Source organism: Brachycentrus maculatus, unplaced genomic scaffold (assembly GCF_059751285.1).
Source record: "Brachycentrus maculatus isolate JH-2025_06_01 unplaced genomic scaffold, ASM5975128v1 h1tg001027l, whole genome shotgun sequence".
NCBI classification, from domain to species: Eukaryota; Metazoa; Arthropoda; class Insecta; order Trichoptera; family Brachycentridae; genus Brachycentrus; species Brachycentrus maculatus.
Genome location: NW_028281739.1, coordinates 15,014 through 27,954, shown reverse-complemented (window position 1 = coordinate 27,954; position 12,941 = coordinate 15,014). Strand labels below are relative to the sequence as shown.

The window sequence follows — 12,941 nt, the reverse complement described above, 5'->3', positions numbered from 1 at the left end:
TTGTTGTATGCTTTTTATTTGTTTCAATATTTCGATTAGCTTTTCTGATGCTTTAATTATTGATTGTAATGAGCTGTTCCTTCAATTGTTTGTTCTATTCTGCAAGTTACTGATTCGAGGCAGTTAGTGATTGAATTTTGGATGAGAGCTACTTCAATTGTTATTGTTATTGACGATGTAGTTTCTATTGGTTGGATGGTTTGCTAACATGAGTATTGTTTCCGATATTTTTAAGTTGCTCGAGCTGATGGTCCTTATCAGTGATGAGTTTTAGCAGTCTCGCCAGTTAATGCTCATAGAATTATAGTTTTTGTTTATCCTCGTTGGTCTCCTCCTGCTCAACTATATGCGATTTCATGACATTCTCTGAGTTCTTCCTCTACTTTTTTGGATTGTTGTTATCGAGTTGTTCTTCGTTATTTTTCATATGATTTTTATTGTAATTTTTGGGAGAATTAACTACTTTGTTGGCGTTGACATTTCTTGTAAACTGCCTATTAATCTCGAGGACATCATCCACAATGTCCTTCTTCCTCGATAGATATCTGCTAGGCCTACCCTGTGAATCCACCTGCGACGATATCTCACTACCATGGAACTATGAAGCACTCTATTGGTCTAATGGACCCAAATTTGATGCCATTATATTTCTGAATGTCTCCACAACATGAGTATTGCTCTCGCCATTGCTGTTATTATCATACAGATTCATTCTCTTGAATAGCCTTTCTATTTCAACTTTCTTACGGTTGGGATTGAATCTGTTGTTGTTGTAGATGTTGGCGAATGTCTCAATGAAGATCAATGTTTGTTTATTGTTGTTTTATTACTATTTCTTAGGATTGCCTAAGTTCTTGCTTTGAGTTCTATAGACTGTAATCAGCCCATGTAGCTTTTCACTTAGTGACAGATTCTTAACGTGTGGGTTATTGACGAGTGATGTCAGCTCATACCCATAATCCTTATTCTCATTGACCTTGTTTAGTATCTATGTGACTTTAGCACCAAGTTTATCATAGCTGTCAATAGTCTTCTAAAGCTACTTTATTCTATTATTCAATTCCTGGATTTTCTACTTGTTTTGTTTATTGCTGCTTTGTTCTTATATTTGTTACTGGTTGATATTGTGACTGGCTTTGCTATTGGCTCTATTATTGCCAAAGTTGGTAGCATTGGTGATAGCCTTTTTAGTAAGTAACTGTTTTGATTCTTGTTATTTAGCGAGAAGTGCTTTCTTGTACAGATCTTAAACCCGATTGATGTAATGGTTCTAATATTTGGCTTTGTCGATGTTTCTGCGTTTCAATAACTGTATCTATTTGTTTTTTTATTTTAACTACTTTATTAGTTGTTGGAGCTGACCTTCGCGCTAAATGTCACTATTTTTGTTGTTGTTGTTGTTGTTCATGATTAGTAGCCAAGTGATGTACTCATTCTCTTGCAAGCATTCATGATTCTATACTATCAAAGATAATAGTAATTTATAAAGCAGTGTATTTTTTGAGGCTGACTCCTCATTCCCGAATCTCTTCATAAAAATTTAGACATTTTTCTGCAAGCTGACCATATCATTGTTGGTGATGTTCTCCGCAATGAGTAGATTAAGTTTGTTCATTTCTTATTATTTCTTTGCAGTGCCATTCTTTCTGGCAAATTGATCAGCTTCGTATTTCTATTGTTTTCTCTTTTTCTCTTAGAGTTCGTGTCCTTAAACTTTTGATTTATAGGTTCGGGCCTCTTCGCTTATTTAGTTCATCATTTTGATCATGTTGAATAGAGCTGTAACGGTGAGTTCGTTGTCAAATAGTTTTGCTTTGAATTTCTTATTGGAGTTTTTTATTCGTTCGAGTCTTTTGGCTTCGTTTTGGATGACTTCTTTTGAGTTTTTGTCTGTTTACTTTGAGTATACTGCTCGATCGAGCCTCTGAATTTTGGTTAAGGCCTCTCGCGCTTCCTCGCTAAGTCTCATATGACGATCAAACTCTTATTCACCCGTAAATACCTGAACGTTCTCTGAGAGAATACTGCCTTATTGGACTATTTCTCTTTTGGGCCTACTGACACTTTCTGTTTCAACATGCTGCGTATGTTGTGTATGCACTATCTGACGCGTATCATGTGCATATTGCGCGTGCTGCTAAGTCTGCTCTTTTTACTAGACTTTGATTTGGGGACGCCTACGAATTGGTTTATTCCCAAAGATCTCATCTTCTAATGATTGGTAATTGCTGTTCGTGGTTTTGGCATCTGTACTTTTGACAGATCGTAAGTTTCGAGCATCTTTGACTCTTGTTGCTTACTGTTCTACATTCTCCTGTTATTTAGGTTATTATGTTTTGAGCTGTGGACGCCTGCGTATCGGCTTAATCCCTAATATTTAATCCTCCAAGGATTAATAAACTGTGGCAATAGCCTTGGCATCAGTGCTTTTAACATTGCGCAAGTTCTTGACCTCCTTAGAGTTGGATTATTGTTCGGGAGTAGCCTACTAAATATTTGATTATTTGGGGATAGGATTCCTGCGTAGTGGACGTTTGTTAGGCTGCTAACTCATGTTTTGATTTGATAAATATTTTAGATAATCAAACAAACAAAAGGGTACTGGAAATTCAGTAATAACTAAGAAGCAGGCATATAATCAAACACATCAATGCTGGAAATGAAAATGGAAATTGAATGTAAGGGATTTTAGGTTTATAATGTGTTGTGATTGCAAGCTGGGAAATAATTAAATCAGCGGATACAATTTTAAATATGTTCATATCTAATAGTATGTCTCTATTATATGAATTTTCTGCATTATTGGAGGAGGGGTATGTTAGATATACAATATGATACTATAGGATACGACACCATATGATTTTATATGATTCTATATGATTTTATATGATTCTATATGATTCTATATGATTTTATATGATTCTATATGATTTTATATGATTCTATATGATTCTATATGATTCTATATGATTCTATATGATTCTATATGATTTTATATGATTCTATATGATTCTATATGATTCTATATGATTCTATATGATTCTATATGATTCTATATGATTCTATATGATTCTATATGATTCTATATGATTCTATATGATTCTATATGATATGATATATCTAATGTATGTTGCATGGTCATGTTGGAGACAGGATGTTCAATTATGACAAGCCATCACATCTCGATTGAGATCTCCCAATCTCCCATAAGCATCACATACACATACACATATACACACATCCACACATAGCAAACTCTCTCCTACATTCCACTATATAAATAAAAACTCCAATACAATTACTTTATATCACCAATCTAAACTCTATTAACAACAACAAAAATCCTAAAATCACAATAACATAATTTAGGCGCACTCACTATAATAAATAAATCCTGACAATCATAACTAAACCAAACAAAGGATAAATCGCAAATGTATATCGACCCATTCAACTCAAACTCAAACTCCAACATCTCCCGCAATGCCAACACTTCCTCTAACCTTAACTCCAAGAAATCAGCATTCGGTAACAACAATGCTTAGGGATTAATTTCTATGTCCCTCAAAATGCTCAACTAATGTCTCTCCAAATAATCTAAACAAATCGATGGTATAGATTTCACTCGTGTTCGCACAATCTGCAGACTTGAGAAATAAACACGTATTAATCATAAATCAATATTGCTCATAAATGATTAAAGCGGGGTGTGTAAAGTGATAAAGCCACTGGTAATATAGCAAAATGTGAATAACAGTGATGTATAGTTTGAGGATGAATTATAGAGCAATTGCTACTATTAGTTCATTCTGTCTATAAGGGAGGACAAACAGTAGTTTATACTCTATAGTGAAAAAATGAGGAAAATTTAGAAGTATGAAGAAGTTATCGAACATTTGATCAGGGTTATGTTTGCTAGTCTGGAAAGAAAGAATATGGTCAACCATCGGAAATGACGAAGTTATCATTATTTTAGGATTTTGAGATGTATTATAATTATGGGATTAATCATTGAAGGCATAAAATAATTGTTGTTGTTTATAATTTTAAGAAATTGTTGCCCAATTGGCTTAATTTGATAATAATGTTTATTAAGTATCAGCTGTTTGGGAAAACATAAGGTAATAAAGATATTCGATTGGTCACATGAAATATAAAGCAGCCTTACTTTAATAATTTCTGAACAATCTGAACAATAAACTCTGCTAATTATCGAAACTGTTGATCGAGGAGGACTAATGGAATGCTTAATGATAATGATAATGATAATGATAATGATAATGATAATGATAATGATAATGATAATGATAATGATAATGATAATGATAATGATAATGATAATGATAATGATAATGATAATGATAATGATAATGATAATGATAATGATAATGATAATGATAATGATAATGATAATGATAATGATAATGATAATGATAATGATAATGATAATGATAATGATAATGATAATGATAATGATAATGATAATGATAATGATAATGATAATGATAATGATGGGGGTTGGGGTTGGGGTTGGGGTTGGGGTTGGGGTTGGGGTTGGGGTTGGGGTTGGGGTTGGGGTTGGGAGCCACATGGGGCATCGGAGTCGACCTACCTCGATTGCTCATACGCTATGCTCGGGCCTATCCAATGGTCACCAATTTTCATACCATCAGCATGATGATCATCGGCTTGCTCACTCTTATGTATACCATCACAATTACTGCTGTCTATTTCGGTCAGTCTGTCAGCACTACCTTATCGGGTATTCCTCTTGTCAATTTCGTGTTGCTCTGGATACTGTCGGTCGGAATAGTCCTACAATTTTTATTGGGTTTTAGAGTACGTTTCGAGATGGTGAGCCCTAAACTCAGCACTGACATGTTCGCATTCAAATCTACACATCGCTACCTAGGCATCACACTATCATTGTTAGGCAAGGTCATTGTAGCATTATAGTTGTTCCAGATCGAGCAACAGATCCTCTTCCGTTCATGGCTCTTCATCTGTGGAGCATTGCTCTTCGTATTCATCGTATTCTAGGTAATATACCGCATTCAAACCAGAAGCCTAATGCTGAAATTCCCATTAAAACACCACTCAAAGCACCAGAAACTCCACTTATAGATTCTAGAGAACATCAACAACCAAGTCGAAGATTTCAAGGATTATAAGTAGCTGGGGGTTCGCTACCTGATCATCGATAACATTATGTACTATATCGATGAGAATTTCATACATCCTGGCGGCGAGTATATCTTCTCCTTGTTTAATGGTCAGGAGGTTAATTACTTATTTCGAGGCACGCACCAGCTGGCTCCGGATTTCCCGAGGCATCGTCACACCAAGTATGCTATGAACTACTTGGAGGAGAGGAAAATAGGGGAGATTCTTGTGGAAAGTATTCTGTTGAACTATACGGCTTAGTCCATGGAGCTGGTTCAGTGGAAGATCACTGCCTTGGAGGAAATGGATGGGGATTCTATGCTGGCCCAGTTTTAGGCTCAGGAGGGTAACCTAAGGCAGAACCTTAAAGTATAGAACTTCGGCAAGTACATGATGGTCTCCTGCCCAACAGAAGAAGTCATTGGCAAGGAACAAAGACCATACTCCATTGTGATGTCGCTGAGCGAATATCAATGCAAAATTCTATATCGATTCAAGTAGTCCTATAAAACCTATTATTTGGATAGCAAAAGCTCCTTTGAGAACAAAGAGAACGACTTGGATATTCTCGAAAGCAATAACTCCACTCTCACTTTTTGCATTAAAAAGTATAGACGTGGTACTTTAACCAACTTCATGTTCTCATCCTGGAGAGACAAGAGTTTCTCAATTATGGGCCCATATGGTCGGGGATTACAGCTGAAGCCTCGAACAAAGGGAGGGTTCTACATAATAATAGCAGCCGGTACCGGAGTACTGCCCTTCGTCGATATGTTCCATTATCTGCTTCTTAAAACTCTGTACAAGCTGATCGGCCGTAAAGCAGGAGAATTAGCAGCCAAAAGAATAAACTAAGAGCGCATCGATTACTAATAACTTGAAAACGTAAAGATCCTCTTCATCGGCTCATTCCTTTCCCCAAAGCACTTCTACTTGGACAGCGTAATCAAGGATCTCTATCATCTCAACCGCAAACATAACCTAGGTACTTCCACTTTAACCATTAGATGAATTCGATATGATGTTACGTTACAACAACATGGAAGCAGAGACTGACATTCGGATGATCACCGAGCACTTTCATAGTGGTTTCATTAAGACATTGCTGGATATGAACCCATCGAGATTGTACTATTGTGGGCCATCTTGTATTTAGCATACGATTCGGTCAGTTCAAGCAGAGAGTAAAAGCAATACTACTTTTTTGTATATTTGAATTTTTATCATGGAAAAGTTTTAATGTATCGAGGTTGTTATGACAATGTGATTTTAGAGAATTTATATTAGATTATATTAAATGTGTTTAGACGAATTGATATTATATTTAGGGAGCTTAGCTTAGAGTATTCTGTATTTTGATATGATAGGATTTTACTATGTATTGTAATATAGTTTATATAGTTTTTTGGTAAACTAAATTAATTATACCTTAAATTGTGAGTTATATTATAGATTAGTTTTGCAGTAATTCTTAAATAATAATTCTTAACGCATTCATATAATTGGTGTTACTAACGTAAACTTCGCTCTTAGGGAGATAATAATATTAACGATAATGTGAAGCCCAAAGATACATCCTCAACAACAAAACTTCGGCCATAAGATAGCATCACACAGATATTGATTTGATTTACAATCCATTGATAACTAGCTTACATTTCGAATTTGATTATCAAACAAACATTACCACACACAATAAATAAAAAAATTAAGTAAAAAACAGAAAATAAGATAAGTATCTCAGTTTTATGTCTACGTAGAATTAAAGATAAGCCGATTAAATTGAATCGAAGTCATTCACATCGTAATATATATATGAGAATGCCAGCAATATTATACTGTGAATGCTGAGCAAACAATATAATATATTAGAATAATACTAATTATATGCAACTGTTTAAAGAAAAATATCGAAATTATATTAAAGTTGAAATGCGCTTGTTAATTTATATTCGATAATTAATTATACGCATGAACTACGTTGGAGGAACTTTGACGTTGGAGGAACTTTGAAAAAAGACGGTAGTTTGAAAAAAGCTCGTCGGTCAAATATAACGCATGGTGTTTAAGGAAGTTTGGAGACTAATAATCCTAGCGAAACAAATCTATAATTACTGCCTAAGATAAAACTGGGTCAAGAGCTACAAGAAATCGATCAGCTTGCTCTTGAAAGATTTTGCTTGTTCATGAAAGGATCAATAATGAACAAAAATATCAGGAATTAATTTTAAGGCAGATGCTATACGGAGGAAGATCTCAAAAGATGCTACGCGGAGGAAGATTTCAGAGGAACGATAGATGATGCTATTAACTTGGCTCGTCAGTGCGAAAAGATAGGAACTGAGGAAGAAAAAGGCAAAGTGGGGAATTCTCTGAAGGCTGAATAGGAATAAATACAAAACGGAGGCTCAGAATATGATCGACTTATTGAATAATAAAAAGGCAAATACCAAGGTAGAAGCCAATTCAATAAGTCGAGAATAATTCTGGGCGAAGCAGATTGGAAGAATCTGACCAAACTTACTCTTTCATTAGGTAATTAGCACTTATATATCGGGGACAATCCGATTTCAAGCCTCAACCTGCCTTTGTGATCCATAGGTTATCATTCCCGGAAGTGATATCTATGTTTGATCATGTTGCGCAAAAGTATGATTCTTCATATGATAAAATATTCTGGGATTTTATTTGTAATTTATATATCATTTTATAGCAGTATTTATTTATAATGATCATCTTCTTATTGGTTTATATTTCATCATTATTGGCAGACGCATCGGCATTTGTAGTAAACCCTACGTAACAACAAATCACATTTCGGATTTTATTAACACAAATAATTTGTCTTTACTGATTAGATCAAACATATTGTTGAAAGGAGTATCAATAATTATCTTAATAATTTGATAATGAATACGCAATTTCAGCATGAGTATCGGATCAATGAATGGATGTCTCTTGGCTGAGCTTTCCACCTGATTATTATAGTTCAGTTTGTTTATATTGAGTTTGTTATTTGCTTTATGGGTGTGCTGGGGAATAAGATTAGATTTTATTTTGATATTTATTGCGATTTCATTGGGAATTTTAACGTTTAGATTAATTTGTATAAAATTATTGATAACTAAGATGAAAGAGTAAATAATAAAGAGATAGATATTTAAAGGATAGGTAGACTTGGAACTGAAAGGAGTTAAACTTTAATTATTGAATGAGTACTGAAAGTGTGACTAGACTAGACTGCATTCAAAGGCCAAATATAATACTTAATTTGAATCTGTGTTTCAAATTAACTCTGGGTAAACTAACTAGTTTAGTTCTTGGATAAATAAAAAAACTAAATGAATTATTCCAAGGTAAACTAAATTAATTATTAGGTAAATAAAAACTAAATTAATTGTTATAGGGTAAACTAAATGAATTATTCCAGGGTAAACTAAATTAATTCGATATAAATTAATTCTATGGTAAACTAATTTAATTATTGGGTCATTTTAATTTAGTTAATCCTAGGTTAATCCTAGGGTCAACTAAATTATTAAACTCTAGTGTCAACTAATAACTTCAATCAACAAAATAATTCTAGTATGAACATTTGGCTTCTGCTTGTTGCTCTAAGCGGATTCTGCATTATTGGCGCGAACTCTGCTGGGAAATTGCAGATACACTGGCTTAATAATGGGGGCGACACTTTCGACCTTATTTAAGATTTGATTACCTTCAAAGTTTCCTCAACATCTCTCTAAGAATAGATAATCTGCCCGAAGAACAATCACTACACTTATCGCGCTGGCACTACACAAAGGTTTCGTAATTTCTGGCTCGCTGTATAGAACCATATTAGCCTCACACTCGTCCATTCAAATATTTTGGCCCTGTTAAATCTATTAGCATGACAGGTTATTTGAATGGCACAGGCTATTACTCGGGGCAATTAACTCTAGAATAGTATCAAGCAGGAACCTCAGTCGGTCTTACGTATGCTGGAGTTGGCGTAGAAATAAAGGTCGATAGCTATAATAAAACTGCCCCTTATTACGTTCTTATGCAGCTGCACGCAGGTTCGATTGAGAATAACTCTTATTCCTTGCCATAAAGTTGTGAATTTGGTACTTAGATGAGTGCTTCAAACCTTCCCACAATTATTTTGGCAACAGCGATCGTCTTATTGATCATTTATTCGTGAATCTCGAACATATGAAGTTATGATGTGCTGATGATGTTGGCGTATAACAAATTGTAATTGCTATGGAGTATCTGCTTGACAATATTCAGAATCATCGTTCTCGTTAATTTGCTATTATTACCTTAGTTCCAGTATCTTTTCATTTGCATTCCTCCTCAGGAATTATATTATTAATATCGTTTTAAAATGGTGACTGCCTGCCAGGATGCAATAATCAAATGTATTAATTATTATTAATTATTCAGATCGTATTTAATTTAATCTATGAAATTGTCATTATGGAATTGACACTGTCTATTAAATTAGTGCTCTTGCTAACCAAATTAATTAATTTCCATCGATAATAATAATATGGCACACCCACTCTCAAATACAACATAATTTAATGTTCTCACAATGCACATAATAGCTAATGGCTTCAGATCCCTGATGAATTTGTTCGTAAATAAAAATGCGGAAAGCTCTAATAGCATATTCAAATGCTGTTTACTACAACAACATTATACTAAAAGAGCTTGGTTTTCCTACATCATTTTGTTCTGCATATGAATGAGTGAAGGTGCATTCGATTATGTGATCTACTTTGATTATACATTAGATAAATTATAAGTAACACATTGAATATCTATTTATTATTTTATTCAATCATTGCAGAACCAGTCATTGTACCATTGAACAATTGCATATTCATGGCATTAGAATCAATTTGGGGGTTGGGGTTGGGGTTGGGGTTGGAATCGAATAAGTCTCAAGGACTAATGTATTGTATGACGCATTACGCATTATACATTACGCATAACAAAAAGGAACAGACCGGAATTGAACCGGTGACCTTAGGACCTGCAATCCCACGCTCTACCACTGAGCTACTATTCCTCCACGTTCCTTTCTAATCCCGATACTTCTTATCATACTTTCAGTAATCATGTATGTATGTAGTATGCTTTCTTCTCAGTTAGTTTTTATGACCATATTCTTATTTATTCATATGCAAGCTTAGAGCAATGAGATAATCATTATATTTTATGGCGGATGCATCTTTTAATGATTGTTTGTGCTGATTAAATATTGTGGAAGATTAGAATGATGAGGTTTTATGCGGGATGTGCTTATTTTTGTGATTACTAAAGAAGAATTTATTTTATGTGTAATCAAATGACATCATAGAAGTAACAGTATGATAGAAGCAGCATAGAATAGATAAGATAGTCCATTGATAAACAGACATAGGAACAGACGGCCAATAAATGCAATATAAGAAAATCATTCCATTTCACACTCTCCAAAGTTAATTTCCCATAAATGGCCAATATGATTCTACTGGCATAAACCTAACTTACGGTGATTAGTCAACAAGCTCTGTTAGTCAGTCATGCACAGATCCCCTAACTCCTTGTCATCTTTATAAGCCCTGATCTTAATGAACCCGCCATTCCTTCTTTTCCCATAGTCTCTGATCTTCCATGTGTATTTCTCGTCGTCACAGCCAATTTGGCCGTTGATGACCCCGAGGTACTTCTAGGTGAAGGGATGGTAGATGAGCACATCCTCGCTGTTGATTATTGTGAATTTCCAGAGATCGTACTCCAGGATGTGGTTCGATGTGTAAGGACATGCCGATACTTCATTCACCTTCGAGTTCTGAGGCAGTTTGATCTTATGAGTATGCAGGAAGTTCTTGGTTTTGAGGTTGCATAAGGTTATTGGTTATTATGGATTAAAGTCTTCCCCGTCGGGGTTTATCTGTTCGATAGAGCGTTATAAAACTTCAAGCTATTTTTCGCTCATTTCAGTGACCGACCCGATCGCAATAGACCCAAGCCCATTCATATTATTGATCGTATTGTGTAGGTCTTCCCGAAATGAAGTTTGTGGCTTCGATGCAAATGAAGTCTCACCAAAACTCTTCTCCTCCTCGATTACTTCATTGAAATCCTTCTTCTTGCGGTTTCTGCGTTTTTTCTGGTATTTGGTATTGTAGTTCTACCATTACTGTTCTTATGAGTAACAAATTCCCATTTTTATTGTCAGAATATATCGATAATGCAGATCATATATCTATAATGCAGATTATATGCCATTTGTTAATTTAAATTATCTGACGGTGGTGGTTATACCGCTGTTTATTATGACTCATACGACGTTCATATGTTAGATTTTCACATATATTATTCACACATGTATAGATATAGGGATAGATCATTATATTGATATAATGCATTGGCGGGATTGCTCGAAACGAAGACTTGTGATCGACAGTGGTAGTCACACGATAAGACTGGGCACTGCAGCAAGCCCTGAACCTCACTTCACCTATCTCAACTGCATTGCAATCGATCGAACAACCGGCAACAAAATATATGGCTCCCAACTCGAAAACATATTTGACGAATCCAAACTAATCTATGAGAAGAACAATGTTCGGGGAGTCACCGTGAAATTCGAACAGTATGTGACAATGATAGATGATCTGATGGCGAAGATGGAAATGCCCAGAAAGACCACTGGGTTCTTTTGTGAGAATTACACAATGACTCTGCCTTTCCTGCCTTATCACCCTCGAAAGGTTATGGAAAGGTATATGGAAATATATTTGGAGTATTTGCGATTTGATGGAGTCTTCGTCGCACCCTCCTCTGCACTCATTTACGATCACGCTAAGAAGATCTACAACAAGGATCTTGTAGGCACAAAATATAGTATCTCATAAAAGTATGCTCTGGTTGTTGAATCCTCAGAAAGTGCGACCTATATAACCCCATTCTTCGAGGGGCAGCCTGTCAAGGAAGCAATCAAAAGGTATCTCAGATTTATATGCATTTAGACTCGACGTCGGTGGCAAACTCCTTACAAACTACTTGAAGTAGGTTCTATCATTTCGGCATCTCGATCTCAAAAATAGTGACCAATTGATCTCTCAGATCAAATAAGAAATGTGTTTCGTCTCACAAGATCTCATCAATGACATGCGATGCCCCAAGGGCAAATATTTGAAACATTTTGTCATGCCAGATGATGAACTCAAAAACAAAGGCTATGCTATTGATCTATTGGACTCAAGTATCTGCCATTCTAATATAGATATCTATTTGCAGCATATTTCACTTGACAAAGAACGATTCCAAATCCCTGAGATTCTTTTCAATCCCCAAGATATCGGACTCGAGCAGAAGGGCATAGCAGATGCCATACACTAATGCCTTAGGTTTGCCGACCCCGCCATCAAACATAACTATCTAGAAAATATAATAGTCACGGGAGGGAATATCGGCTTCAGTCAATTCAGTCAAAGACTGTATTCTGAGCTCAAGAAGAATACTTTCTGTTGGGTAAAGCCACAGATCTATGCGATGAGGTATACTTTATGCTAATGGCCTATAGTAATATTAATGCTTGTTATGAAGCTGCTGTAGAAGCAACCTTAGCGGATAGTTTCACTGATAAGCTTATCCTGAAGGATTACTACCGAGATTGTGGACCGAATAGGATCTCCAATATTATGTTCTGAATGTTTAGTGTTTTAGGTCTGTACTTATTTCAGTATAATCAGCATGCGCCGTATGCCCATGTGCCCATGTGCCCATGTGCCCAT

At 35.3% G+C, this 12,941-nt stretch overlaps 1 non-coding gene across 1 annotated transcript; it reads right to left on the bottom strand.

The window, feature by feature from the left end:
• Positions 1-10,153: 10,153 nt before the first annotated feature.
• Positions 10,154-10,225, bottom strand: TRNAC-GCA (transfer RNA cysteine (anticodon GCA)). Its single transcript has one exon. It is a non-coding gene; the product is annotated as a tRNA-Cys (tRNA).
• Between the last annotated feature and the right edge of the window lie 2,716 nt (positions 10,226-12,941).